At 43.9% G+C, this 27,423-nt stretch overlaps 1 long non-coding RNA gene across 1 annotated transcript; it reads left to right on the top strand.

Annotated features, from left to right (window-relative positions):
- The first annotated feature begins 752 nt into the window (after positions 1-752).
- On the top strand, positions 753-21,307 carry LOC128850365 (uncharacterized). The gene is made up of 4 exons (XR_008447712.1): positions 753-1,366; positions 17,818-17,929; positions 20,395-20,519; positions 20,612-21,307. It is a non-coding gene; the product is annotated as an uncharacterized LOC128850365 (long non-coding RNA).
- The last annotated feature ends 6,116 nt before the right edge of the window (positions 21,308-27,423 follow it).

Genomic DNA, 27,423 nt, shown 5'->3' with positions numbered 1-27,423 from the left:
CTTCACACTCTGCTTGACAGCCATGAAATGCCGTTGAACTGGGAGAGACACACAGGCAATCAGAGTTTTATGGCTACAAGACAAAAAAAAAAAAAGAGAGAAAAAGAGAAAAAAAAAAAGAGACAAAAAGATAGAGTGAGGTGCAACGTACAGATGTATGAGCACAACCCCTCTGTGGGTGCTCTTGCTCAGCCTGCGTTTAATATCCTTGGCAGCGCTGTAGTGCCAGGAGTCCTTTGGAAAGAATGGGGCTTGCATGGTGCACACAAAAACCTTCCTGATATTGGGGTGCTTGGGGCAGGAAAGACTGCAAGGAACCATGTCCCATGCGTCCTCCTGCTTCTGGAGGGCCACCTCCATACTGAAGTGAGCATAACAAGCGATAGGATGAGAGGAAATGGCCTCAAGTTGTGTCAGGAGGAGTTTAGATTGGATATTATAAAACATTTTTTTCCTGACAGAGCAGTGAAGCCCTGGCAGAGGCTGCCCAGGGCAGGGGTGGAGTCCCCATCCCTGGAGGGGTTAAGAAAATCTGTGGCCGTGGCATTTTAGGCCATAGTTTAGCAGGCACAGTAGGGTTGGGCTGATGGTTGGACTGGATGAGCTCGGAGGGCTTTTCACCCTCAATAAGTCTATGAGTCTATGAGTCTATGTTCAAATGCATAGCAACAGACCTCCTCTCCCTCAGGAGATGAAAGGAATAGGGAGTTGGTGGGTGTCATAATAGCAGTCCTGTGCCTGAGCTGCCGGAGATTAACTTGTATTGCTGTGGCTCTTTTGGAAGCATCACTGACCTATGCACAAAGCAGCACTTCTTGAAGAAATGCGTCCTCATGTTTGCTTCTGGGCTTCCCTTGGTTATTTCTCTTGGTGCCCCGTGCAAAAGAGCCATCAGGAGAGCAAGGACGGATGAGTTGGTGATTCATCTGAAGGCAGCAGCAACACACTTGGAAAGCAGAATGTACTTGCTAAATTGGGAAAAAAAAAAACACATGAAAAATAGAGCTAAAGAAGGCGGGCTGAGATGCATGTCAGCATTCACCTGGCAAGAGCTAAGTGCTCTGAAATCACCTCATAGCCTGCTTTTTCTTTTGTTTTCCTCTCATGGCAGTTATGCCTACTGTTGCATTGGCTGTTGTGGCAAAACAGTGACCTGTGACTCTTGGGTAGTGCCATTTCTTCCTTTCTCAGAGAGCTTAAACTGGGCTTGAAATGGGGTCTCCTAATGCCTGCACGAACATTGGCTTGGTGTGTGGCTGCAGTTGGATCCAAGAACCTTGAAGAACTTTTTATCCAATGATTTAAATAGAGGCAATGAACCTTCCTGGGAAGGGCAGACACCACCGGCTGCTCCTGCTTTTCTTGGGTAAGTGTTCTTCTCAAAATAATTTTTTAATTAATTTTTATGACCTGCTTTTTGAAATGATGTTTGTGTTAATGTTACAGCTGGTACAGTGTCTGGTCTATAGCACCATTTTTTTCAGCTGAGGTGAACTTCCAAATAGACTGGTAATGCAGACTGGTGTTCTGAGAAGAGTTGCAGTGCTTAAAACAAAAAACCTTGCATTTGCTTTGCGATTTCTTCTGTCTCCAGTATGTCCATACAGGCTGAGAGCAGAAGAACAAAGGCTGGAGCCAAGTTTAACACGGGCATGAAGGAGCTGTTCCTGTGCTTATCAGAAGACATGTCGTCGCACAGTGTGACAGTTTTGTCTCCTCATCGTCCTAGGTGTGAAAAACTGGAAAATAGCCAGGGGGCAGTGAGAGGTGATAGAAGGTGGGGTCGGTGGGTCAGGACATCAATAACCATGTGGCTGCATTTCAAGATCTTGTTCTCTTAACAGAGTACTACAGAACATCTCCTTCTCCTCCTTAGTTCCCTTTCCTCTTCCCCTTCGCTCTGTCTCATTTTATACCCCCCGCACACACATCTGTTAGTGTTTTCTCTCTCACCTTTTCAGCAGCAAATGGCAGCAGCTGACGATGAGGCCGGATGCTTATATGTGCAACGCACAGCTCCAGGCATGGCAATAGCCAGCACATGTTTTATCAGCTGGAGCACCAATGAGGTTGCTAAAACACCGGTGGGGACTGGAGTGGCAGTGGTGGGTCTTGTGCTGCCAGTTAGCAAACTGCCTTATGTGACTAGACACCTACAACAAAAAGCATGCTCTGAATTTTGTTTACCAACTGCCTGCAGAGGAGCAGAAGAACCACAGGATGGATAAAATAATCTGTTCAATTCATCCTCCTGTCTCATATGGTGAATTTGTGTCAGATGCTTCCTAGGAAGGGAAAGAAACCATGTAACAGGGGGTTATAAAGTTGGAGATGATGTTCTGCTTGTAAGCATGTGATGGGCTGAACTGGGGCTGGGTGTCAGTAGGACCCGAGGGACAGGAAAATACAAAATTTTCAGATAGAAATCTCAGGTTTGCCTGAAAGCCAGGCAGGAACATTCATTGACTTCTTATCTCTCTCCGTTGCAGAGCAGAGCTTTTAAATTTCCCAAGAATAGGCAAACGAGCTGAGAAATGTTTCTACTGTCTTTCTTGAACAGGTTAAGCATGAGAAGTTTCTTTTCCTGCTTCTGTTTTAGCATTATCAAACTCTCACTAAGGTCACCAGAAAACATAGAATCATAGAGTCATGGAATGGTTTGAGTTATAAGGGACCTCAAAGCCCACCCCTGCCATGGGCAGGGACACCCCCCACTGGATCAGGGGCTCGAAGTCCCATCCAACCAGGCCTTGAATGGCTGGGAAGAGGCTGGTGGCTGGATCTGCTCCTTCCTCTGCTTCAGAAAGGATTCTTGCTTTCGTTCCAGTGGCAGAGAGAGGCATTTGGTGTGGTTTTTCTCCACTGCATACTCCTGGGTACATATTTATCATTAGCAGCATCTCTAAGGGCTCGAATCCACTGTGATCAGCCAAGAAAAGCTTTGCAGAGGTGCAGCTGCCCACTTTTTTCTCCATGGAGAAGACTCTTTTGCCCTCAGGACAGGGCCAGGTCATGCACAGGAGAAGAGACAAGAGTGGACCTGGACGCTCAAGCATTGCTTTGGATGCATCACATTGGCACAGTGCTCCATGCTTAATTCCAGCCTTGATCCTGATGATCTTCATCTCTTGTAATTCACCTGTCTGTGAAATGTGGGTGTTGTTCTACTGATTAAATTGATGAGCCTTTTAAGGCAAGGACACATACACACACAGGCAGGCACAGCTTCTGGAACTGGCAGGGGCTGGAAATTTGTTGAAGAACTTGTTCTCACAAGAGTTCCTGCTGTTTTCTGGTTTGTTTTTTTTTTTAAACTAAGTGGTGTGGCTAAATATGGACACATTATTGATAAGCATCTGAGTTGGTAGATTTATCTGATCTGGACCTCTGAACCTGCTGAGCAGGTGGCACCTCTGCTGAGTTTTCATTGTAAAAGTGAGTTGGATCAGCAGATTTCCAGCTATAAAGAGAGACAGGGCATTGTGTCACCGACAGTCTGCAGAGAAAGCTTTTGCTGTTTGTTTTGGAATGAAACAGCAAAAAGACATCGCTTCACTCTTTTCTCCTAACCCTTGTACATGATTTTTATGTACTATGGGGATTTTTTCCCCACGAATTGTCATAGCTTTTCCTATAGGCATTGTCCTCCTCTGGACTCAATCCAACAGATCTATCTCCTTCCTGTGCAGAGAACACCAGAGCTTAACGCAGGGCTCCAGATGAGGTCACAGGACCAGAGTAGAGGGGCATCTTCTCATTGTGGCTCTGGGACCACATTGCAACCAGGATGCTGTTTAACAACCATGGAGAGTACCCATAGATTTTATGGATGTGGACAGCCTGAAGATGTGTCTGCTGGGAAGGAAGCAACCTCTGTTTGGGGATGTTATTCTCCATCTCACCTGAAAGGATGATGTAGAGAGCTGGGTATTGGTCTCTTCTCCCAAGTGATAGGTGATGAGACAAGAGGGAATGGCCTTGAACTGCATCAGGGGAAATTTAGTTGTAACATCAAGACAAACTTCTCCACTAAAAGGGTTCTCAGGTGCTGGCAGAGGCTGCGCAGAGAGGGGGTGGAGTCCTCATCCCCAGAGGTAGTTAAAAGGTGTATAAATGAGGTGCTTAGGGATATGATTTAGTAGTGGACAGGAATAGTTTGAGTTGATGATCTCAAAGGTCTTTTCCAGCTAATGATTCTATGATTCTGTGATGCTTTACAGACTCCTCATCCAGACTGCACTCTGCAAATCCCGGCCTTAGTTTTAGAAACCAAGTGATGCTCCCAACTCTTGGCCACAGCAGCAGCCAAAGGTGTGGAGGCTGTTGTGGTTTCTGCTATCTGCAGCATTCCCTGCAGAGCTGGAAGGCAGGGAGCTGTGTGCTGCATGTTCCAGCTTTCCCTTCAATATCCTGATGGATTGTCTCTGACCAACCACTAAATATTCATCCTTCTTCATTGTTAAAGCTGGTTGTACTGGTTTTTCACCACTGTAAGCAACTGCAAAAGCAGTTACGCAAAGCAGACAACTCTTTAATCTGTGATACCTTCACATCTGAGTACCTCTTTTCAATACTAAACTATGCCTTAAATAACCATGGCTTGCATTTTGATTATTTCAGTGTCAATATTTGCAAGTCTCTCACAGCAGAGACTGAGCTTCTGTTCACAACAGACTGTTGTCTCCCTCCAAGTGAACCACATGTGTGTGCTTGATTAGCAACCATGATGATGAGAAGAGACTCTCAGATGAAAACATTTGTCCCACTACAGTGATGAGATCTCGTTGTTTTACCCTGTCCTTAGCCTATGACAGATCGCATCTAGCGAATCATTTCAGTCCCCTAAAGTTTTGTATCTGTTCAGTTTCATACAATTTGGTACTGGCAGTCTTTCATGTGTCTGCTGACATTGTGACATCCTATGTGCAGGGAATGGGCATCGCAAAACATTTCCTTCTGAATGCAGCAAAGACTTTTTGTAAGAAGAAAGATAATTTCACTATCTGACGCAGACATTTAAGGCAACATTAATCTAAGCTGCCTGGGACCTCACTAATGTACTCAAGAGTTGCCCTTTTATTATCACAGTTTGAATCTCAAGTCCTGTACATGTAACCCAAATGAGATGCACTGGAGAGAGGAACCTGCTGTTGGACCTAACCATGCTCCCCTGTCATTTGCTTGGGTAACATCAATGTTTCGTACTTACTACAGAACAACAGGGAAACAGGATTCAGAGAAGGTGTGATGCTTCATTGTTCAGTTTCAACAACAGTTGGAGCCCAAAGAAAGCCAATGCTTAAAAAAGCAACCAACTTATTCTTCTATTTCTGAAACACAGAGGCTCTCCTTTACCTGCCTAAAACAGATTCAATAAGCACCACTCTGCAATTTGAAACTCTTTAGAAAAAGAGACTAAAATTCTTTAGAAGGGTAGAATTTATTCTCTTAGATGGAATTGAGAGGATAATTTAAGTGCGCCTAAAATGCAAACCCTCCACTGTTCTCTTTTGGGGGTTATTTGAAGGCTGCTTTTGACTTATCTTTTATTGTCTTTGCTGTTCCTAATTTTAAGATACCAAGATCATTCTTACAAGCATGAAATGGAGTCTGTCTCTTGAATTTATGGTATGGAGAGTGGCAAGAAGGTGAATGAGATTAAGTATACACATTACAAACTCATAGAATCATAGAACCATAGAATCATAGAATGGTTTGGGTTTGAAGGGACCTTAGATATCATCCAGTTCCACCCCCCTGCCATAGGCAGAAACACTGAAACCATTCCGGTGTGATGCATGTCCATTCTGCTTTAAAACTGAAAAATAAATGAAATCACTTGACTGCTTGATGCAAGAGACATCCCGTTAGGGAAACAACTCCTTCACTAGCTCTGTGTTAGCACCGTGTTAGATTCCAGAGCCACAGCTTATAACCTTTGGGAATGAACACTTTGCTGCTTGTAGAGATCCGTGAGTATGCATGCAGAGGAGACAAAGGGCAGGAGAAACTGAAACAAATGTCTTCTCCAACCCAGACACTGCTGCAGAGGAGGAGGGTGGGGGATGAAGCACGCAGGGGCTCAGACTAAGGCAGGCAAGGGTTACATCTTTTGTGGTTGGACTAAACTGGGGCAAAACATTGTTTTAGGAAGACAAAGAATACAAGAAGCCCTCCTTGGCCACAAAGAGGAGCAGTGTGCTCCATACCTTTGAGTTGACCTCCTGTTATATGTGTCTCATTACATCTAAGGCTACAATAGAGAAAAGTCACAGTGTTTTCAAGTGTGGGATACAACTTAATTCTTAAACATGTGTAAACTTTTGCTAATGCTTCAGGTTGCCTATGCCAGTCTTACAGGAATCCGTGATAGCTGGAGCTGCTGATGGAATTATTTTGTACTGGAGCTACCCAGCAGGATGCTGGAGGCTTACCTTCAGACCACACAGCATTCCAGGACACATCAGCTTCTCTGGCTAGGACTTTGGGAGCATCTGCTTCTCCCACTGATGGTGCAAGACAGCTTGCTCAAAACAGCTGTCATCCACCTCCCTGGAATAGCAGTAGCATTCAAGGGCAGGTGTGCACAAATGAAATTTCCTTGTGAAAATGAGTGCAGATATCAGTGAGCATTGGTCCTTTTTTATGTACTACAGGAAGCAACTTAGGATCCAAAAGACACCAAAGACAAGTAGGAGAACCAAGCTGGCCTTGCAATATAACATCCTAGAACCCAAGGAAGAGAACACATGAAAAGGATACTATGAGATACTCCCATTTCACATCTCTGTTGGCTCTTACACCTCTGCAAATAAATCTGACTATCTGCTTGCCTCATCCCACTCTGGCCTCATCCAAGGCCATGTATCACTTGAAGGACTGATGTATGGGATGGGAAGAAGTGGTGGACAAGGTGATGTTTAGAGAAGGATTTGGATGTGTTGGTGGATAAGAAGTTCAGTATGAGCTGGCAATGTGCGCTTGCAACCTAGGAAGCCAGTGTAAAACTTGCCACACTGCCCACACTGTGCAGGATGGCTGATGGCATTTGCAATCAATGGTGACCAAGAGCCTTTGTGAATCTTTGCCAGGATAAGACCTCCAGCAGCAATCACTGAAGAAAGCATAGCATCATAAAAATAGAAAGAAAATTATGTCAATAGCACAGAATCCATTCATTGTAATAGTACGTTCATGGCAGATAGTGGAATATATGTGCATTCTGGGTGCTCATCCACGTGTATGAATAGGTGGTACTCTGAATATGTAACTGATGTTCCCCCAAATGCATATTGCAGGTATCACAGTCCAGAGGTTCTGTGCCCACCACAAGGAATACAGCAGGAGTACCCTGTGCAGCTGTTCAGAGAGAAATCAGAAACACACAGCAATTTGCCTGTGCTGGAGGTGTAGGGGTTCTCCAGTGCATGGGAGCTGGAAGTGACCGTGATTATCACAGGCTGGCAGCGTGTTTATCAGGCTGTACTAGTCCTGTTTGCATCGTACTTCCCAACAAACCCTTTGTTAATCTCCCTCTGAAACAGAAACCACAAACAAACAAAAACAAGAAAATCAAGGGCTTTTGGCATCTGCAAATACTCTATCATAAATGTTTTTAACTTCTCTTCATCAAGGTTTTTTCTTTGACTTTCTCTGCCTTTTAGAACAATATAATCATGGAACCATTGAGGTTGGAAAAGACCTCTCAGTTCATCCAGTCCAACAATCAGCCCAAACCCACTGTGCCAGCTAAACTATGTCCCCAAGTGCCATGGCCACACGCTTTTTTAACCCTTCCATGGGCAGGAACTCCACTCCTGCCGTGGACAGTCTCTGCCAAGACTTCACTGCTCTGTCAATGAGGACATTTTTCCTAATATTGAATCTAAACATTTAGAGTTTCAGAGGATCCTCAGTGAAGGGGTCCTTGTGAGATCATTCTGCATCCCTTGCCATTAAGGAGCAATGTCATATTCGTGGTGGGAGGGCACGGATCCACTGACACCTCCTAGAGCTGTAAAATCCTTGTTGTAGCCTCAGTCCTGCAGTGACGGTGAATGACCGAGATCCTAACCTTTGCTCCACACCTGCTTCTGTTGTTGTGGGTTTTTTAATTTAACACCCTGAGGTAGAGTTGCTTAATTAGACTTCAATGCCTAAGCCTCAGCAGGCTGATCTTGCACCTGGGCACATTGCAAAACCATGGATAACTTCGGACTTTGATAATATTCTGTAAATAACCCATATTTCCTCCTTTTTGATGGCCTCAAATTGCACCAAGGTGAGGTTTGGGGGGGTAGATTGGATACTAGGGAAAAAGCCTTCACCGACAGAGTGGTGAAACCCTGGCAGGGGCTGCCCAAGGCAGAGGTGAATTCTCCAGCCCTGGAGGGGTTCAAAAAGCATGTGGACGTGGCTTTTTGGGACAGGGTTCAGCAGGCACAGTGGGGTTGTGTTGATAGTCAGACTAGATGAGCTTGGAGGGTTTTTCCAACCTTACCAATACTATGATTCTATTTACAAAAAGATATTTAGTAGCAAGACTAATTAAAATCAGGCTATACAAAAGAGGCAATACTAAACCAGACACTGAATAACGGGAAGCCACCTCTGCTAACATGAAAAGCAGAAGTTTTCTGCTTTTCTGTGCTGTCCATAGAGGAGTGATATTTTCACAGCAAATAGCTTTTTACTGGGGATGAAGAGGGTGAAAACACCTCATATGGAGAAAAGCCTCTGTTAGTGCAGGTGGTCATAATCCCCCAACCTCTGAGGAGCTGGCAATGGCATGCCTTCACTGATGACTTAACTTTGTTAGTGTCTTTAGCTGCGTGCTTTCCTGCAACAGCGCTACGCAAAAATCAAACCCAGAGAGGGCAGGAAGCCCCAGGAAAACCTTGTGAAGAGTCAGTCTCAGTTTTCTTTTCTCTCGATCCTTACCTACTACCTCAAAGAGTGAATGAGTTCCCAATGGACATTACAGAAGATCCTGAGATTAGGAAGATGAAGCAATTTCATAATGAACTAAGGTTGAGAAGGTCCTCCAGAGAGATGAAGGTTACTTTCAGTAACGGGTAACTTTCAGGTTTAGTTTCTGTAGAATTATATCACCTTACCCGTTAGGATTTGTCTCAGATTTGTACATGCAGCAGCATCATGCACAGTCCATCACCCCATGAAGCTGTTGTAAAACGCACTGTGAATACCCTTCTCACAGGAAGGAGGCCCTTTCTGGCCCCTATGCAGAACATTATGCAAACAAAAGACCAGTCACACCTCCTCAACAAATGAACTTTAGTAATTAATGCCCTTCCAGTCTTCCTGCACTCATATTTCTGTGTACAGGCAAATTTACACTATAGAAATTTACACTAATTTACACTGTAGAAATTCCTTGCCTAACAATGATATAATCACTCCTCAGGGACTTCAAAACATGTCTAAAAAAAAAGTTCTGGAGGTCCTGAAGGTTGAATTGGATGGGACTTTGAGCAGCCTGATCCAGTGGGAGATGTCCCTGCCCACGGCAGGGGATTGGAATTAGGTGATCTTTAAGGTCCTTTCCAAGTAAAACCATTCTATGAACCTATGAAAAACACTTGGGTATGGGTGTGAAAGGTAGGCATCTCTTTATTCTCTGTCATTCATATGAACAGAATCCAATTCTTCCCTTTTTTAAGTGATGTAACGGACACACAAACGCAGGTGAAGGGAATCACTGATTCACCAGCTGTATGCAGGAGCAGATGAGTCAAGACAAACTCAGCTGGGCAGAGTGTCAGGACTGCATCTACAGAAATAAGCCAGACAGATGCACGGGGTGGACAATCAAAGGGATCTTCACTCCTCTGGCTGGAATGGCAGAGCATCTGATCTCATCATCTGAATCACAGCTCAGTCTGGGAGAGAACAGCAAAGAAGGACAAAGGCAGAAATCCCTTCCTGCCTTCTAGCACCTGCACTAGGGATATGATTCATTACTGGACAGGTAGGGTTGGGCTTGATGATCTCAAAGGTCTTTTCCAACATAGGGATTCTAGGGTTCTGCAAACTCTGTGTCAATACGGCGTGTGGAAATCAGACTGGGGGAGCTCCAGATCTAACATGTTGTCCAAACCCCTTGGCACCCAGCTTCTTCAGGAACAGGGCAATGTTCAAGCCATATTGTACGGAGTCACATGGACCGATGCTATGGTAAAGGCAACTCATGCTTAAGGTAGACAGGAATGAGGAATGTGAACACTGGGAGAGGTGTGACATCTACATGTCCTAGCTTTAGACAATGAGCTTCTGAGATGTCTTCTCTGCAGCTGGTGAGTGGGGAAACATAGCTTTCCTTCTAGCTGAACTGCTTTGAATCACTTCACAGAGAGTTCATGGCCTACAGGAATCCAGCCTCCAAATTCAGGTGTCTCGGGTAGTCAAGGTAATGGTCACTCACTTCTGTTCATTGTTTGATTGCTTTATGTTTTGGTAGTAACTATGTTTTCAGGGTTCTTCAGTGAGAGGTACCTTGTGGCAGAGCAATTTCCCTACCTCTTCTCTTCAGGATCTCTGCACTGGATCAGAATAATTCAAATCAAGCAGACGGTTGGGGATAGTTGAACCAGTGCATCAGAAATTCATATATTGTGGACTCAGCAGCCATGCGAAAGGCATGCAGAACCACCACACTGGGTCTCTGGTCTAGACTGGGACATGCATTGCTGAGCTGCACGCTGTCAGCATCCCCACTGAGTTTGCTGGGCTTCGGTAACAAGGTACATTATTTTATCTCAGATGGCTGAACAACAGAGCTTGCTTTGGGAGCAGGCAGGTGTCATCTCCTCTTCACATGAGGTTGCCAAATGTCTCTAACTAACCTTTCTTGTCAATGGCACGATGGCACTCAAAAGCACTTGGGGTGTGCAAGATGATGTCTTGCCTGAGCACTCCCTGTCCAACCTAAGATGACATTTTAGTCATACAGCTTTTGTTTCTTCTCTTCTGGAAGCAGGTAAGTTAAGATCCCACAAGATAAAGTATGCCGGGAGAGAAAAGTAATGCAAGACCCCTCGTGTACTTCTCCTTGAAGACAAAAATTGCCATGTGAAATAAGATTACAAGAAACAGAACAGCTTGGTAACAGTTACTGGTCAGTAGAATGCACAACATCGTGGTTTCCATCCAAGGTTACAATAGCTGTCCCTACAATGAGCCTTTGAAAGTTTAACAACCTATGGCCTCAATGGGTCAATAATAACTTCTTCATTATCATTAAGTTGCTCAGGAGCAATGAAAGGATCCTGCAGAAGCTGTAACCCAACATCTTATACTGTCTTTATAGTGAAGTGTGAAGCTGCTGACAGAAACCCCTGTCTGCCCACCGAAAGGAGGACATTCACTTCACCATTTCCTAACTGGTGGGAGGTGGGGGGGTATGGGCCACAGGAAATCAACACTATATGGATTATTTTACCCTCCAACAAAAAAGTGGAATGGCTCTGTGGTTTGAGACTTGTGCATCATCACATAACACTTTCATGCTTATGTAAACAAAAAGCAAAAAGGTAAAAAGCCCATTCATCAGCCTCGTAATCTCATCCCAGCTCATAGACTCATGGAATGGTTTGGGTTGGAAGGGACCACAAAGCCCATCCAGTTCCAGACCCTGCATGGGCAGGGATGCTTCCCACTGGACCACCACCTGCACAGGGAAATATTTCTTCCTAAGACCTCATCTCAATCTCCCCTTTGCAGCTGAAAACCATTCCCCCTCCTGCACTCCCTTATCAAGAGCCCTTTCCCAGCTTTCCTGGAGCCCCTTTCAGTAATGGGAAGCTGCTCCAAGGTCTCCCCAGTGCTTTCTTTTCTCCAGGCTAAACCTAACCCTGTGTCCACTTCTGCCTTCCTTTAATCCATCTCCAAGACAGCTGTTGCTCCACATGTATTGAGAGATGAGAGTGGCGAGGCACTGGAACGGGTTGCCCAGGGAGGTTGTGGCTGCCCCATCCCCGGAGGTGTTCAATGCCAGGTTGGATGGGGCCTTGGGCAGCCTGATTTAGTGGGATGTCCCTGCCTATGGCAGGGGGGTTGAAACAAGAAGGTCTTTAAGGTCCTTTCCAACCCTGACTATTCTATGCTTGATTTTATGATTCTAAGAGGCATATCACTGCTCATCCACGTGGGTCCTCTTTTAGTCGGTTGACAGGACCAGGGTAGATGGCAACAAAACTGATGGCTAGTTTTTATTGGGCCAAGTGAAATGAATTGTCCAGTTGCTATGAGAGCTCTTGTTTTCTTTGGTAAGCATTAAAATAGCAAAATCTGCTCACAGTAGGAAAAGGTTAAGACTAGTAGAAAATAAACAAAGATCTCTTGCCATTTGAGAAAGCAACAGGAAAAATACGGTGAAGCTAACTTGGCGAGTACAAGTTAAGATGTTTGATGTGACACAGTCTTCTGTGCTCCCAGCCAGTGACAGGAAGCGAAGGGATATTCTGCATCAGCAAATGTGGCCTCCCCTCTCACCAGCACCATGGAGCAGGTTCTAGTATTCAGGTGATGACTACTACGAAACAGTCCTGGTCGACTGGCGAGACTGGGAGCACCACAAGACATTCCTTTGGAGGAGAATCTCTTGCAGTGCAGAGGAAGACAAAGCAATCATGTAATCATAAAATGTTTTGGGTTGGAAGGGACCTCAAACCCATCCACCTCCAACCCCTGCCATGGGCAGGGACACCTCCCACTGCATCAGGACCTCAAAGCCCCATCCAACCTGTCCTTGAACACCTCTGAGGATGGGGCAGCCACCACTGCTCTGGCCTCACCACACTCATGGTCAAGAATTTCTTCCTAAACTTCTCTTCCTAAATTTCTTATTTTCTTCCTACACTTCCGTCTCATGTTTAAGCTGTTGGAGGTGATCTTTCTGTGGGTAACCTGATAATTGCTTATCTCTGTTTAAGCACCCAGAGATGGCAAGAACACACTTAATGGTGTCTTGTAAAGTGTTTGGTGCCTCTGTCTCACTTGGAATCCCAAAGATTTCCTGTCAGTGAGTGAGAGCAGACACTCATACTTGATCCCACATAGCACAGAACTGCCCTTCTAGCAGGTTACTGATAATTTCAGAGAGCCATTTCTCTCTCACGCTCTTTCCCAAATGTTCTGCTTGTCTGGCACAACCTCACCCAGATCACATTTTTCTGAAGTTGTTATGTTTATATTAGAACTTAGAATGGAATTATAGAATCATAGAATATTTTGGATTTGAAGGGACCTTAAAGATAATCTAATTCCAATCTTCCATCTTAGGAAGAAATATTTTCCTGTGAGGGTGAGGAGGCCCTGGCCCAGGTTGCCCAGAGCAGTGGTGGCTGCCCCATCCCTGGAGTTGTTCAAGGACAGGTTGGATGGGGCTTTGAGCCCCTGATGCTGTCGGAGGTGTCCCTGCCCATGGCAGGGAGTGGAACTGGATGGGCTTTGAGCTCCCTTCCAATTCCATGATTCTATGATTCTTTAGGGGAAAAAAAATGCCCCACTAGCTTAATTCTCAAGTCCTTGAAGAAAATATAGTAAAATTCCCAGAGGGTAAAGCATAGAAATATTCTATTAATTCTAATAGAATTAATAGTCACTGTGATGCAGATGGAAAAACAGAAATATGCTGGTTTTTTGCTTAAATTGTCAGTTATTAAATAAGAGAGAAGAAGTAACACAGTGTATTGAATAGCCTATGCAGAAGAAATAGAAAATCCTTAAAATAACAACTTGTAAGTAACCCAGAAATAGGAAATTTGTTGTTCAAATTAAGTCATGAAGTCTTATGACCAATGAATGCAGGAAGTGAAATCACAGCACTTTTCTGAAGAGCCTCAACGTTTAATAAAACATAATGACTAATGCTACTATATCTGTTTGCCTCTGGCTTTCATCTGTGTTTCATTCAAATTAAGAGAAAGGCAAACATAAAATACTTTTTACTTCTATATTTACAGCTGGCAGAGGGGGAACATCACAAAAAGTCAAGTGCCGGCTTTCTTGCTTTCTTCTATATTCTGACTTCTTGCATCACAACCTTGGAAAGCCCAATCTGCAGCAAATTTTGCCCAAAGCTGATCCATTGCCAGCACAGATTTTGAGTTTATATATATGTATACCACTGATATCGGTATTGATGAAACTGGCTCCTTGCAAACCCAGAGACAAATCTATGTCTGTGGCTTCACAGAGCAAGTGGAGCAATGCTCTTCAAGGTGTCTTCAGGTGCAGCCCTGCTGCATGACTCACCAAGAAACTTGTCTCTTTATTCAAGTGGAACATAGAATCTTGGAATCATGAAATTCATGGACCCAGGTGGGGTCTCAGCAAAGCAGAGCAGAGCAGAGCAGAGGGGCAGAATCCTCTCCCTCACCCTCCTGGTCCCACTGCTTTGGATGCCCAGGACATGATTGGTTTCTGGACTGTGGGCATGCGTTATTGGCTCATGGTGAGCTTCTCATCCCCCAGCACTCCAAGCCCTTCTCCTCAGGGCTGCTCCTGATCTGTTCTCCACCCAGCCTGTCATTGTGCTTCATCTCACCCAAATCAAAGCCAGAGCATGTGTTTAGTGCTCCAGTGAGCCTGCCTGCTGAAGGTGGTGAGTTGCCTTGATAACCTCCACACATTTTCCAGGAACCTGGCAGAAGAATTCTGAAGATGAGTTGTAGGCTGGACTTGTTCACACACACCTGGACTCTCATGCCATGCTGTCTCAAAAGCAACTTGACAGAATTTGACTAGGAGTGCTGATATATTCTAGCTCAATAACAGCATGTGATTTTAAGTAATATTTCTACTAAAGTGGCCCAAATAAATGGAACTTTACAGCTATTTTCTCAGTAAGGAGCACGATACCATTCAACCCTTGCCCTACAGTAAACTCCCACATTAAATAGAAGAATAATTCCTAAAAGAAGTTCAAGGAACATATTTACCTTCAGCTGCATTTGAAGGCATTTTTCCTTGATTTTGAATGGTTTTAATTCATTAGTGAAATGGAAAAAAATCACTTCACATCTGAGCTTCCAGAAATAAAGTGGTTCTCATTTCTCAGAAACGCTTGAAGGGTTGTGTTGTCTCTGCCACAAAGAATTACTTCTAGGAAATGGTCGAGGGAGAAATGCTTTGTTGGAAGCTGAAAAGACTAACTTAATTTTACGTACCTGATTCAGTTTTTGATCTTTCAGAGACCAGAGTAAAACGGGGGCTGCTTAGGTCAGCAGATATCTGCCATCAAAAGCAAACCTGCAGCTTGCCTAAACACCATAATTGTTTTCAAACCAGCTGGTCTGGGGCAAGGAGCATTCCCCATGGGTTGTCTTGTCCAAAACATGGACCCGTTGTGTAAGACCCCACCTGGAGCTTTGTGTCCAGTTCTAGAATCTCCAGGATAAGAAGGCCGTGGAACTGTTGGAACAAGCCCAGAGGAGGCCATGGAGATGATGCAAGGGCTGGAGTACCTCTGTTATGAGGACAGACTGAGAGAGTTGGAGTTGTTCATCCTGGAGAAGAGAAGGCTCCAAGGAGACCTTAGAGCAAATTCCAGGACTGAGAGGCGCTCCAGAAAAGCTGAGGAGAGACCCTCTACAATGGCCTGGAGTGACAAGACAAGGGGGGATGGCTTTAATTTGGAAGAGGGAAGATTCAGATGAGACATTAAAAAGAGATTCTTCCTGATGAGGGTGGTGAAGCCCTGGACCAGGTTGCCCAGAGAAGTGGTGGATGCCCTATCCCTGGAGGTGTTCAAGGCCAGATTGGATGGGGCTTTGAGCCCCTGATCCAGTGGGAGGTGTCCCTACCCATGGAAGGGGGTGGAACTGGCTGGATTTTGAGGTCCCTTCCAGTCCAAATCATTCTATGATTCTATGAACTATACCATCAATAGATGTTGTTTTATTCATGTTTGTGTAAATCTCGGGTACTTAGAGGATTTTTTTTCACTCAAATCAAGCACACCTCAAGGTGTTTGTCATATGCAAATTTACAGAGAGTCACACATCATTCATCATGTGTGATCACATATTTACCTGTGGTTATAATAAATGCCAAGTCATTCCTTGCCCCTTTTGTACCTCCTCTGAGGGTTTTTAGGGATCAGTAATCATTGTTACCCCAAAAATCACCTACTCAGAGTTTATCTATCTATTAACTCCTCTCAGTCTCTTCCCAGTTGCTGGCAGTACCTCCAAACCACTGGCTTGGAACTTCTTAACTTAATTAAATATCCAGCTCCCCATTCAAATGTCACACTAATAAATTGCACCATTATTTAACCTTACACCTGAACAAACTTTGGTCCAACACCACAATTACAAAAGATAATCTTTAACCTGGACCCAGCATTTGTAAATCTCCTGACTGATCGATGATTCTAAGATATTTTTTAAGGTATTATAAATATTAGTGGCTTTTTAGCAACAGGCTGTCCAGGTGTTTCTGTTAACTCCAGCCTATGGTGGGTGGTGGGATCCAGTGAATGTTGGACTCATGGCAAGTGGTGGGCTCAGCATCTGATGTCCTGCCCTGAGCCAACCATTTCACTAGGAGTCTGAGCGTGTCCGCAGCTGCATTCTTGGCTATTGCCAGTGCTAGCATTTTTCCTAACTCTAATTAGTATTTCTTCCAATAATATTTACTTCAAATCTGCAAAGACCATTGCCAGAACTGCAAATTGAAAAGAACATAAAAATGAAGCCTTTATTGGATTTGCACATGGAAGAGTCCATGTAAAGCAACTCATTGCAGAGAAAGGTTTTCATGATCAATGTCTCCCCTACTATTTATTTGTCACTTTGTTAATTATTTTCAGCCTAATAGGTGTCCAACAAAGTCTTCAGGGAGTTAAACTGCAGAATTAAATTATGATTATATATGATTGGCGTTCAAGGCCAGGCTGGATGGGGCTTTGAGTGACCTGGTCTAGTGGGAGGTGTCCCTGCCCATGGCAGTGGGTGGAACTGAATGGGCTTTGAGTTCCATTCCAAGCCAAAACATTCTGTCATTCGGTGATTACTGAATCTGTAAGAACTGATGTTGGACATTCATTCTCTGGAAGGAGAACCTAAATATTTCAGACCTCTCTAGTATATTTATAGGAAATACCTCTGACTTGTGCAAAAAATGTTTTTTCTACAAGCTTAGAGTGACTCCAACTCAGCGAAGCCTTCCTGAGTATCCTGGTTTGTGAAATATTCTCCTCTCACCATGTTTTGCCCATGATGTGGTTGTTGCAGCAGACTTTGATGACCTTTAGCAGTGATTTCTGAGGAGCCTTTCAGCCATGGAGATGTAGGTAGGCTTCCAGATAACTATCAAGAGGTCTGGTCTCCCAGCCCCCAGTTTTTCTTTAAGTATCTTACCAGGCTGCATAGTGACTAATTTGTCTAACAAAAGGCAAAACCAGGGTGTGTGGTTTGAATTAGGGGCTCTAAACCACAGAGAAATGTTTACATGGCCTGAAGCAAAAATGGTGGCATGTGGAAAAGATCTTTCCTTCGAGTCACAGAAAACAACAGATATATAGAGAAAACCCCTCTGATGAGTACAGGGATGAGAAGTTGTGATTGGAATAACACTTTGGAAAGTGGGCAATGGGTCTGGAACTTTGTATATCTGCATCCATAGGTGAAATCTTTTGCACACCTGCTGTCTGGGAAAAAATGGGGATTTGGAGTCTAAAATGTAAGGTGGTGGTACTGTTCCCCTCTGAAGGAAAGCCATGTAGACATTTAAGAAGAAATGCTGGGACTGGGTGAACTGAAGACTGCTTTCCCCTCTGTCTCCTCCCACCAGGTGTCGTGTACCTGCAAAAAAAACAGCTTTGGTCCTTTTGGCAGAGATGCTCCAGAAAAAAAGAGATCTTGAAATCCTCCATGCACCTATTGGCAACATCAACAGGAACAGAGTAAATAACAAAACAATTTGTTTGACAAATACAGGCGTTTTGAAAAAAGTCAGCTAAATAATCTGTTTTAAAGGCTAGATGTTGGTAAAACAGGGTACTTGCACAGCAGGTTCCCACCATGCACACATGCACTTAATAATAACCCAGCCTCTTCCATCTTATACTTGTTTCTGCATGACAGCAGAACTTTTTTCAGAAATTTCCTATTTTCCAGAAATAAGTTCTGCATTTGCTATTAGGCAACTACAATGCTGAGACTCAGAAAGACATCTTTAGGAAAGTCTGGTTTTCAGACAATAAAATTGTTTTCACAATGTAAAAATCTAAGCCTAAGTTTTTACAGTAAAAGATAAAAGAAATGCATGTGTTCTGTAAAGCCACAAATTGCAGACTTTATTCCAAAGATAGCTATGAGTCACTTGGTCATACGGATTAGTAAATGAGTAAATGAGAGCAGTGTGAGTTGGTTCTCAGTCATCAGTGTGTCCAAGCGGAGCCAAGGATCAACACTTAGATAATGGGTGTAGAGTTAGAGTCTTGATATTTCGTGTTTACTGGTTTTCTGCCTTCACTATCAAGTGTGTTCTCACCAGAAAATGGGGTTGTATCACAGAATCATAGAATCATGGAATGGTTTTGGTTGGAAGGAACTTAAAGGTCATCTATTTCCACCACCTTGCCATAGGCAGGGCCAGCTCCTGATCAGGTTGCTCAGATCCCCATCCAAGTGGCCTTGAACACCTCCAGAGACAGGATCAGTCTGCTCCTATTTGAGGACTCCTGAATCTTACACAATGCCAGCAGGCAATTTTGCATATTTAGGCTGCCAAATGACATCTATTATCTGCATACTATTTCCTAAACCTCTTTGCGTACTCAGCTTCGTGCATCTCTTAGAAACACCCAAAGATCTGTATAGGTTCACAGGCAAAAATCTTAAAGCATTTAGGGGTGCTGGAGGATAAGAAGGAGGTGGGAGGAGGTGGCAACCTGCCTCACAGCCCAGAAACCAGCCATGTCCTGGGCTGCATCCAGAGCAGTGGGAACAGTGGGGGAAGGGAGGAGATTCTGCCCTTTGCTCCACTCTGGTGAGACCCCATCTAGAGTCCTATGTGCAGTTCTGGAATCCCCAACATGAGAAGGTCATGGTAACGTTGGAACAGGTTCAGAGGAGCCCCTAGAGACAATGTGAGGGCTGGAGAACCTCTGCTGTGGGGATAGGCTGAGGGAGCTGGAGTTGTTCAGCCTGGAGAAGAGAAGGCTCTGGGGAGACCTTAAAGCAGCTTCCAGTAGGGAAAGGGGCTACAGGAAAGCTGAGGAGGGGTTCTTGATCAGGGAGTGCAGGGATAAGACAACAGAGAATGTTTTTCAGCTGGAAGAGAGCATATTGAGAGGACATCTTGGAAAGTAAAATTTTTCTGTGAGGGTGGTGAAGCCCTGGACCAGGTTGCCCAGAGCACTGGTGGCTGTCCCATCCCCAGAGGTGTTCAAGGCCAGATTGGACGAGGCTTTGAGCCTCTGATCCAGTGGGAGGTGTCCCTACCCATGGCAGGGCGTGGAACTGGATGGGCTTTTAGATCCCTTCCAATCCAAACCATTCTATGTTTCTATGATTCTATGACTGAATAAGGCTACATCTCTGCCTTTTTGGCCTTGTGGTCCAAAGTTGCAATGATTCAAGTAATTCTGGCTATAAGTAAGTGAACTTGTCTCTTACAGCCATGCTGCATAACTGCATTGCTGCAAAAATTAGAGTATATGTGCATATTTCTCTCCATTTGTAAAGTTTTGTGATTACATCCAGTGTTCTGCTGCCTACTGATACTATAAAAATCTGCTGAGTCGAGATGTTGACGTAAAATATTTTCCCTAGAGATTTCTCCTATTTTTTGTTCATGATGACAGTTTCCCATTTTATTTTTCTGTGCCATCAGACTCCAACAAATCATTGTGGTTAAGGAGGTTGTTGGCACCTGTGTTTTCTTATTGGCATGGTGCATGATGCAGTATTTGCTGTCTCTTTAACTCTAACAAAGGAGATTTAAAGGACCTGCGTGGTTTTAAAAAGCTGCTCACACAGTGTAAATGCATCATAATTTGATACTGCAAGGGATTAAGGAGATTGAGTTAGTATAGAAGACTGAGTGAGGGTAAAGCACAGCCCGTGGGCAGAATGCAGAGCTCCTGGAAAGCTGAGTGGGTTGGACGGGTGCTGCATACTGCACTCTGCACCTGCAACGGCCTCACAAGTGCTCTGGAAGTGGCACAGGATTTGTGCAAAGACAACTACAGAAATATTATAATAATAATAATAATAATAATAATAATAATAATAATAATAATAATAGAAATAATACAGTCCCTGAAATGGAGTTTTGTGCACATACTCTTTAATGAGTTTTGTGATGCGAGGCATAACATCATTTTGTGCTTTATGATTATGGATTGAGTGTACTCCCTTACAGATTGCTTCAAAGCCCTTCGCAGCATTGCTCATTTGATTGTACAGATCGGTGCTATACAGACAGACCAACTGATGCACCAGTAAACACCCATTTCCCTTCATCACCTCCAGGCAAAAGGAAATAGGGTAGGTGTCAGAGGGTTTTCTTTTCCAGAGAGAAAAGATTTATTCTCTGAGCCAAGAATGTTTAACATTCCTTTTTTTTCTTGCTTTTGAAGCCTTTCAGTAACAATAAATCCCACTTCTCCACTAAAGAGGACTGGATGTTCCCTGAAGAGTTGGAGACAAGGAGATTCCTGATGAATGATGGAGAGTGAGCAGCCAAATGTGTTCATATCCATCGGGACTGAGAATCAGAGACAGAGTCTGGAATTGGTCCTGGGGTGTATCAAGATATTTTGAATCTTTTAGCATATATTCCCTATTCCTTCCCAAACAAGAGTACAAAATGCTGATGCTCTACGCAATTCAAAGTGTCTTCTTTGTAATCAGCATTTTAGTAATCTCACTACATGATCAGAATTGTGTGATTTCAGGCACCAAGCTGCTTGTCAATGAAGTTTATGTGCAGAAAGGTGCGTCTTGATGGAACGCAATGCAAAGTACTTTGCACCAGTTTCACGTGCAGGTGAATTTTCACAAGTTATATCAGTCAGATCTGCTAAAAAGTTTGTTTACAAAACTCTAATATGTGCGATTTAATATGTGGAAATTCAAGTATGCAAAGTTGAACCCCTTTGGGGCTTACAAATTCCTTATAAACAGGCATTCACCTCAATATATATTTAACTACCTACTATTTTTAATATAACAGTAATGTACACATCCTGTCTGCAATATATAGATCCAAATCCCTTTTTCTTTTCCCCCTTTTTTTGGTTTACATGTGCAACAGAAGGAAGAAACTTCTTTGTCCATATTTCTGAGGTATTCTTGCATGCTTGCAATGGTAAACCACCTACATTAGAACATTTTACTTCTCCTCTACCATGCCTGCTTGGCCTTTGTGTAGAATCTTGGCTGAAAGAAAGAGAATAAAATGGGTTTTCATTTTACATATTTATGGTTTTTTCATGGTGTTTCTTTTTAGGAAGACACTGCATGTATACGGACAGCTTAAATATAGCTAATAAAAATTGAAAACTCATGGAAAAGTGGAGGAGAGGTTTAAGTTCTGAATTACCATATTTCATGGACTCTAATAAAACACAGAATCACAGAATGGTTTGGTCTGGAAGAGACCTCAAAACCCATCCAGTTCCACGCCCTGCCATGGGCAGGGACACCTCCCGCTGGATCAGGGGCTCAAAGCCCCATCCAACCTGGCCTTGAACACCCCCAGGGATGGGGCAGCCACCACTGCTCTGAGCAATTCAGGGGCTGGAACTGGATGGGCTTTGAGGTCCCTTCCAACACAAACCATTCTGTGAATCTGTGACTGAGTGCAGGAGATGTTTTCTGCTGCGTGAAGGATCACAGTTGCCTTTGCACACTCGCAATTCCTCTTGCATGTGGTTAATACGTCTGGCAGGTATTTGTAATGTTGGCACTTCCTGGAGTCAATGAATCTTCCCCCCCAGCCCACCCCAAGGCACTTAAGCCACCCAATTACAGAAGAGGGAGTAAAAATTAACTATTAAATCATTAAGACAGCTTGTCTTTTTCATCCCTTGCTGTTGACTTAATTGCCTGAAACTGCAGCCTAAATTCCAGAAGAGATTTTCTGGGTATTCATTATAAAAAAATCCCCCAGATTATTAAATATTTTCTAAAATTAATACTTTAAATGTCATCCGGTCATCAGGTACTATTTCCTGAGGGAGTAGAGTGGTGATAATAAATAAACATATCAATTGGAAAAGTAAGTTTTTGCACAAAATCATTACTAAATAGGCAAGCCGTATTAGTTTAAATAAGGGTACATCAGTATTACCACAAACTTGCCTCTTAGGGACTTTCCAGAAGTTTGTAGATGATGATCTTTGAAAATTATCACAAAGATAATCTGCATTGTCAGAAAACACAGATTTGGGAAAAGAACTGTATTTTACCATGTGCCAGTACTTGACATTTGGAGGGAAAATCATGGTGTTTTGCTGTGCGGTACACCTACGTCACCCTTGTAGGTGGACACGTGCCTTGCATATGTATTCGTACCTGATTTACCCGATTATCTGCTCACACTGCTGTGGAATTAAATGTCATTTTTCAGTAAGTGACACGATGAATAGCTTTTTCCAAAATAACAACTGTTTTTTGCCAAAAGAGAGAGCTGTCAGAAACCAGCAGAAGCTGAGAGGTGCAGCAGGGTTTGCAAGGATGGCAAAGCAGAGTGGCACACAGTGCTTGCATTTTGTGGCTTTGTGGGTTTACATCTCCCTTTAGGTGTTTGTGTTGGCTTTAGGCCATATTAATTATGTTAAATATCATCATTTATTTATTATTATTTTGCCTCATTCCTGAGGCAAAAATGACCTCCGAGTTGCTTAAAATTCTTGTGGGTACTTAAAAAGATGAAAAATAATTTTGCTGCAAAGCGGCAGCTTGTATTTCTGGGCTGGTGGAGGGGATAGAGGGGAGCAGAAGGAGTTGTGTTAGATGGGACAGAGAGGACAGAGGAGGACGTGAGTTCTCAGGAGCTATGGCTGTGGTGATGGGTCTCAGACTGCAGGACATGTGCCAACACAGCATTCCAGCAGCACAACGGCCACACAACCAGAGACCCTGTTCAGGCAAGCTGTAAAGTGCAGGATGCACTCCTGGTCGTATACAGAAAGGCTTTCAGTTTCAGTTCCTCCTGGATTTTCATTAGGTTCACTATGCAGGACTTGCCCGTCCTAAACCTGGGAGCTTCTTAGCTTCTTAGCTACCCATCACAAAGTGTCATCTTCATGAGCAACCCAGGGCATCCCAGTGGAGAAGAAAAGATCAGATGGGCAGTGCCCATGGCATAGTGGCAGACGGCACCTCAGAACCAGCGTGGCCACCTTAACAGAGCTCCACGGACTCACAGCATGCACAGAGCTGGTTTGTGCCAACACTCCCAGGATGCCTAAGCCCAGGGACAGATGGCAATTTACACAAAAGCACATTCAGAACGTTGTTCCCCCTCAAACACCAGCATCAACCAAGAGAAAAAATGACCTCAAGTTGTGCCAGGAGGGGTTTAGATTGGACATAAGGAAAAGTGTCCTCACTGACAGAGCAGCGAAGCCCTGGCGGAGGCTGCCCAGGGCAGGGGTAGAGTCCTCATCCCTGGAGTTGTTTAAAAGGCGGGGAGATGAGGTGCCTAGGGATATGATTTAGTAGTGGGCAGGTACAGTTGGACTTTACAATCTCAAAAGTCTTTTCCAACCTAATGATTCTATGATTCCATGATTGTATGATTCACACGCATCCAGAAGCTGCAGCAGAGAGCAGAACCTTCCACTCAAAAGCTGCATCTGATGGACCATACGGGAAGGGGGTAAAAAGGAGATCTCCTGGTGTACACGTTGAAGGACTGGCCACTTATGGTGTATACATTCTGTGTATGGGGCATGGATATTTCTGTTTAGCTGGGAGCTTGCTTCAAGGTTTCTCACTTTGCTGTTTTATCTTCATTATTCCCATAATGACACAAAGTCTGTGTCATCTTAAGCTGGTATTTAGCAGATGACTGGCTTCCACTGTGCTCTCCAACTTGGGGTATGCGGAGGAGAAATACAGCAGCTCAGACTCACCTGGATCCATAAGAGTTTATTCAGCAAATTGAGAAGAAGTTGTATGCATACTCGAAGATATCAGAGTTTACTTTACATGTCGTGTTAAAAAACAGGCAGCTAAAGCAGAAGTCCAGCAAAGCCTATATCTCATACCAGAAAAGGACAAACCTGCAGGCATTGCTCAGCTTGGGAGAGGTTAGCATGATCAGCTTGGATAATGTAAATCCTAACAAAGACAAAAACATGCAAAACTGAATCAATCTTAAAAAAAAAAGTGATGCTTAATACCAATTTGAATTTAGTAAAAGCTAATCTTGCTTAGGGACAGCAGCACTTAGCCTTACAAGACCCAACAGCTTTAAAATCTCCAACTGTGGAATAAATCATTTTGAGTTTAACATAATGACATTTTTTTTCCGGAGTCCTTGTGGCTGAGGTATTGAGCAGAGGAGATGTTACCTCTCAGGAGCGTATTGTCAAACTGCAGCCTGTGCTGCATACTTCGGGAAGTTTTCACATACAGATGCTCAATAATAATGAGCTGGAGGCTCGCTGCCCTATGTGGTTTATGAAAACAGGCTGCAATGCACAAAAGGAACAGAAAGAACAAATGCTGTTCTCTAACCTCAGCAAACACACCTTGCTCTTAGCAGAGGAAAGCATATTCAAATGGAAAGCTTTTAAGCAAACAAAGAACAAAGTTAAATCCTTGGCAGCTTTTGCTTTAGAATATTTTCTTCAATAATCAATCAATTAATCTGGTTTAACAGTAACCACATATCTTCAGCAAAGGTCCAAAGCTGTGGTTGTTAACAGAGAACCTGGAGCGCATGGAGCCACGTTAATGACAGCTTTAATCAGCTAACAGCAAGTACAAGGCTGGTACAGAAATGAACTACTGCCTGCTTCAAACAGAAAATTCCCAACTGTACACAAATGATAGCCTGGATTTTACTGTTCCAGTCCCTCTTTCCTGCTGTGAAGGACAAAGTCTGATCCCAAAAGGTTTTGTGCATCCCTACACCCACGGTCACCAGGGGGAAGCCTCAGGGACAGAGCATCCAGGAAAGGCCAGATCACCCAAAAATGGGAAGTTGTGGCTCTGTTTGCCAAATTCAAGTGTTTCTTTTTCTGTTTGGAAAATAAATCTGCCTGTAAGCATTTATTTCTTGGACGTAGTCCTATAAGCCCCATCACACAAACAGCGACAGGTCTGTCTAGCATTACCCTATGCCTTTTTCTCCTTGTTGCCTATTGTTATTCCGACAGCTGCTGATGAAGTAGCTGGTGAACACCCATTGTCTGAAGGAGATGGGAATGAAAGAGCTAAGCTGCAGAGGTGCATGCTGTTGATAATGTGGAAAGGTGGAAAAAAGGTCAAATTAGTATCATTGTTGAGCCATTGTGTCAATTATGATTCTGGTTATATCAGACCGGTTGTGGTTTTAAAAGGAGAAAGCACCTCTTATCTTGGGCCAGCTGTCCTACATTTGACAAAGATGTGCCATGGGTGGAGGCTATGGTCTGCAAGTGGGAAAGTTTAGTTTATTGAGTTAATTTTTCAGAGAAGGATTTAAGATACACAATAGACAAAGAGATGATTTCCAAAGAGCTGGCATTGCCAGTAAGAGTCTAAAAATACCTGTCTAGGGTCAGCTATTTACCACAGACAACAGTGGGGTTGGCAATCTTTTGGCCATGGAGCTCCAGCACCTGGAAATATTCCTCAACACTCGTTAGCTGATGGGTTCAATCACAGCTCAACTGTCAGAGCATGGTGAGGGACCATGTGGTGGAGTCCACGTCCCTATCCATGGGATGTCTGTCAGACATGGCCAACTCTCCAGCCTGCAGGAGGTGCAAGGAATGATCAGCCACTCCTGGGTTTATCTGTAAACCAAGGATCTCCATCTGCAATTTCATATATACATAAATTTTGCATAAAGTAGCAGTGCTTCATAAAGTAATCCTAATGTCTAGTCCCCTAGGAGTGACTGTGACAACTGAGCAAATTCCGCGAAGAACTGATATGAGCTGAAAGAGAACCTTTTACTGCTCAGTTTTCTGCTTGACCAGTCCGTCTGCCTGGTTGACTGTTAGGCTAGAGGCTGTACAGAGCTTAGGAATGTGTCTTTTGATGGAAACACTGGCATGTGTTGGTATCGAGAGTGCAGATAATAACAGCTGGAGTGCCCTGAGCCACAGACAAGGATTTGCAGAGCTACCATGGAAGCTGAATGAACCAGAAATTCTCTCTTAATAGTTTTTTTCTCATTTCAGGCCCAATTCCAGCTCCTGGGGACATATCCTAGATCTCCCAGGGATGTTGTAGTAGAAAACATCTTGCATTCAAAGGCAAATTTGGCCCTATACTTCTTCCTCCCCTTCCCTTGTTGTCCTGTGGAGTCAGCTTAATGTGAACACACATGGCATACAAGGAAAAGCGCTCCTTTCCCTCAGCTCTTACAGCTGAAGCATTTCTTCCTTTTGGTATCAATTCCTTTCGGTACCAATTCCTCTCATACTTTGGCATCGAACTTGTTTTCTGGCACTGGTTATGTACCTCCTACAAACCACTGCTGAAGAATTCCAGCATCATGGGGTACCTAGCCACCGCCTTTCAAAACAACATTTAAGACCAGATTAGGCTCATAAATATTGGTACCTAGGGATCAGCACTGCCTCGGAGAGGTTACTTCAGGAGTGATGCATGCATGGTTCACTACTTCAGAAACAAATGCCTGCCTGCAAAACTGAATCAGATGGTGCACATTCACTCGCAAACATTAAATAATTTTGACTGCTACTACCATTCATCACTAAAACCATGAAATGCTGTTCTATGTCCTGTACTACTAGCTTTGTCTTGAAATTTGCAGGATTTCACTTCAGTTTTCCTGCTGTGCTGAAACAGAAGGGCACAGCCCGCATCAGCTGCTGGCACACGTAGTCAGTGCACGCTCTTTATTGAGAGAAGGACCTCTGGGAATGGAAGGTCACTTGTCTGGATGGGTTATCTCTTTTGCTGCAATGCTGCATTGGCCAAGGTGAATCTGGCCACTGACAGCCCTCCCTGCTTCAGCAAGGCCAAGATGCCAGAGGCTGCAGCCCTCCTTGGTGCTGCTGGCAAGGAGACAGCACCCGATTCTCTGATCATGGAGGGCTGATGCTAATGCAATCTTATTTGCTTTCGTGAAGCCTCAAGTTGGACATGATTTAAGTATTAAACAGACTAATTTCCCTCTTTAAGGTCCTCCTCTCTAACGGAGATGTGTGAGCCCCAGTGCCTTTGCAATAACCTTGTACTGTGTCGCACACAGGGTTTG

The sequence above is a fragment of the Cuculus canorus genome, chromosome Z (assembly GCF_017976375.1).
Source record: "Cuculus canorus isolate bCucCan1 chromosome Z, bCucCan1.pri, whole genome shotgun sequence".
Lineage (NCBI taxonomy): Eukaryota > Metazoa > Chordata > Aves > Cuculiformes > Cuculidae > Cuculus > Cuculus canorus.
Note: the sequence above shows the minus strand (reverse complement) of the source record. Positions and strands in the feature narration are given on the sequence as shown.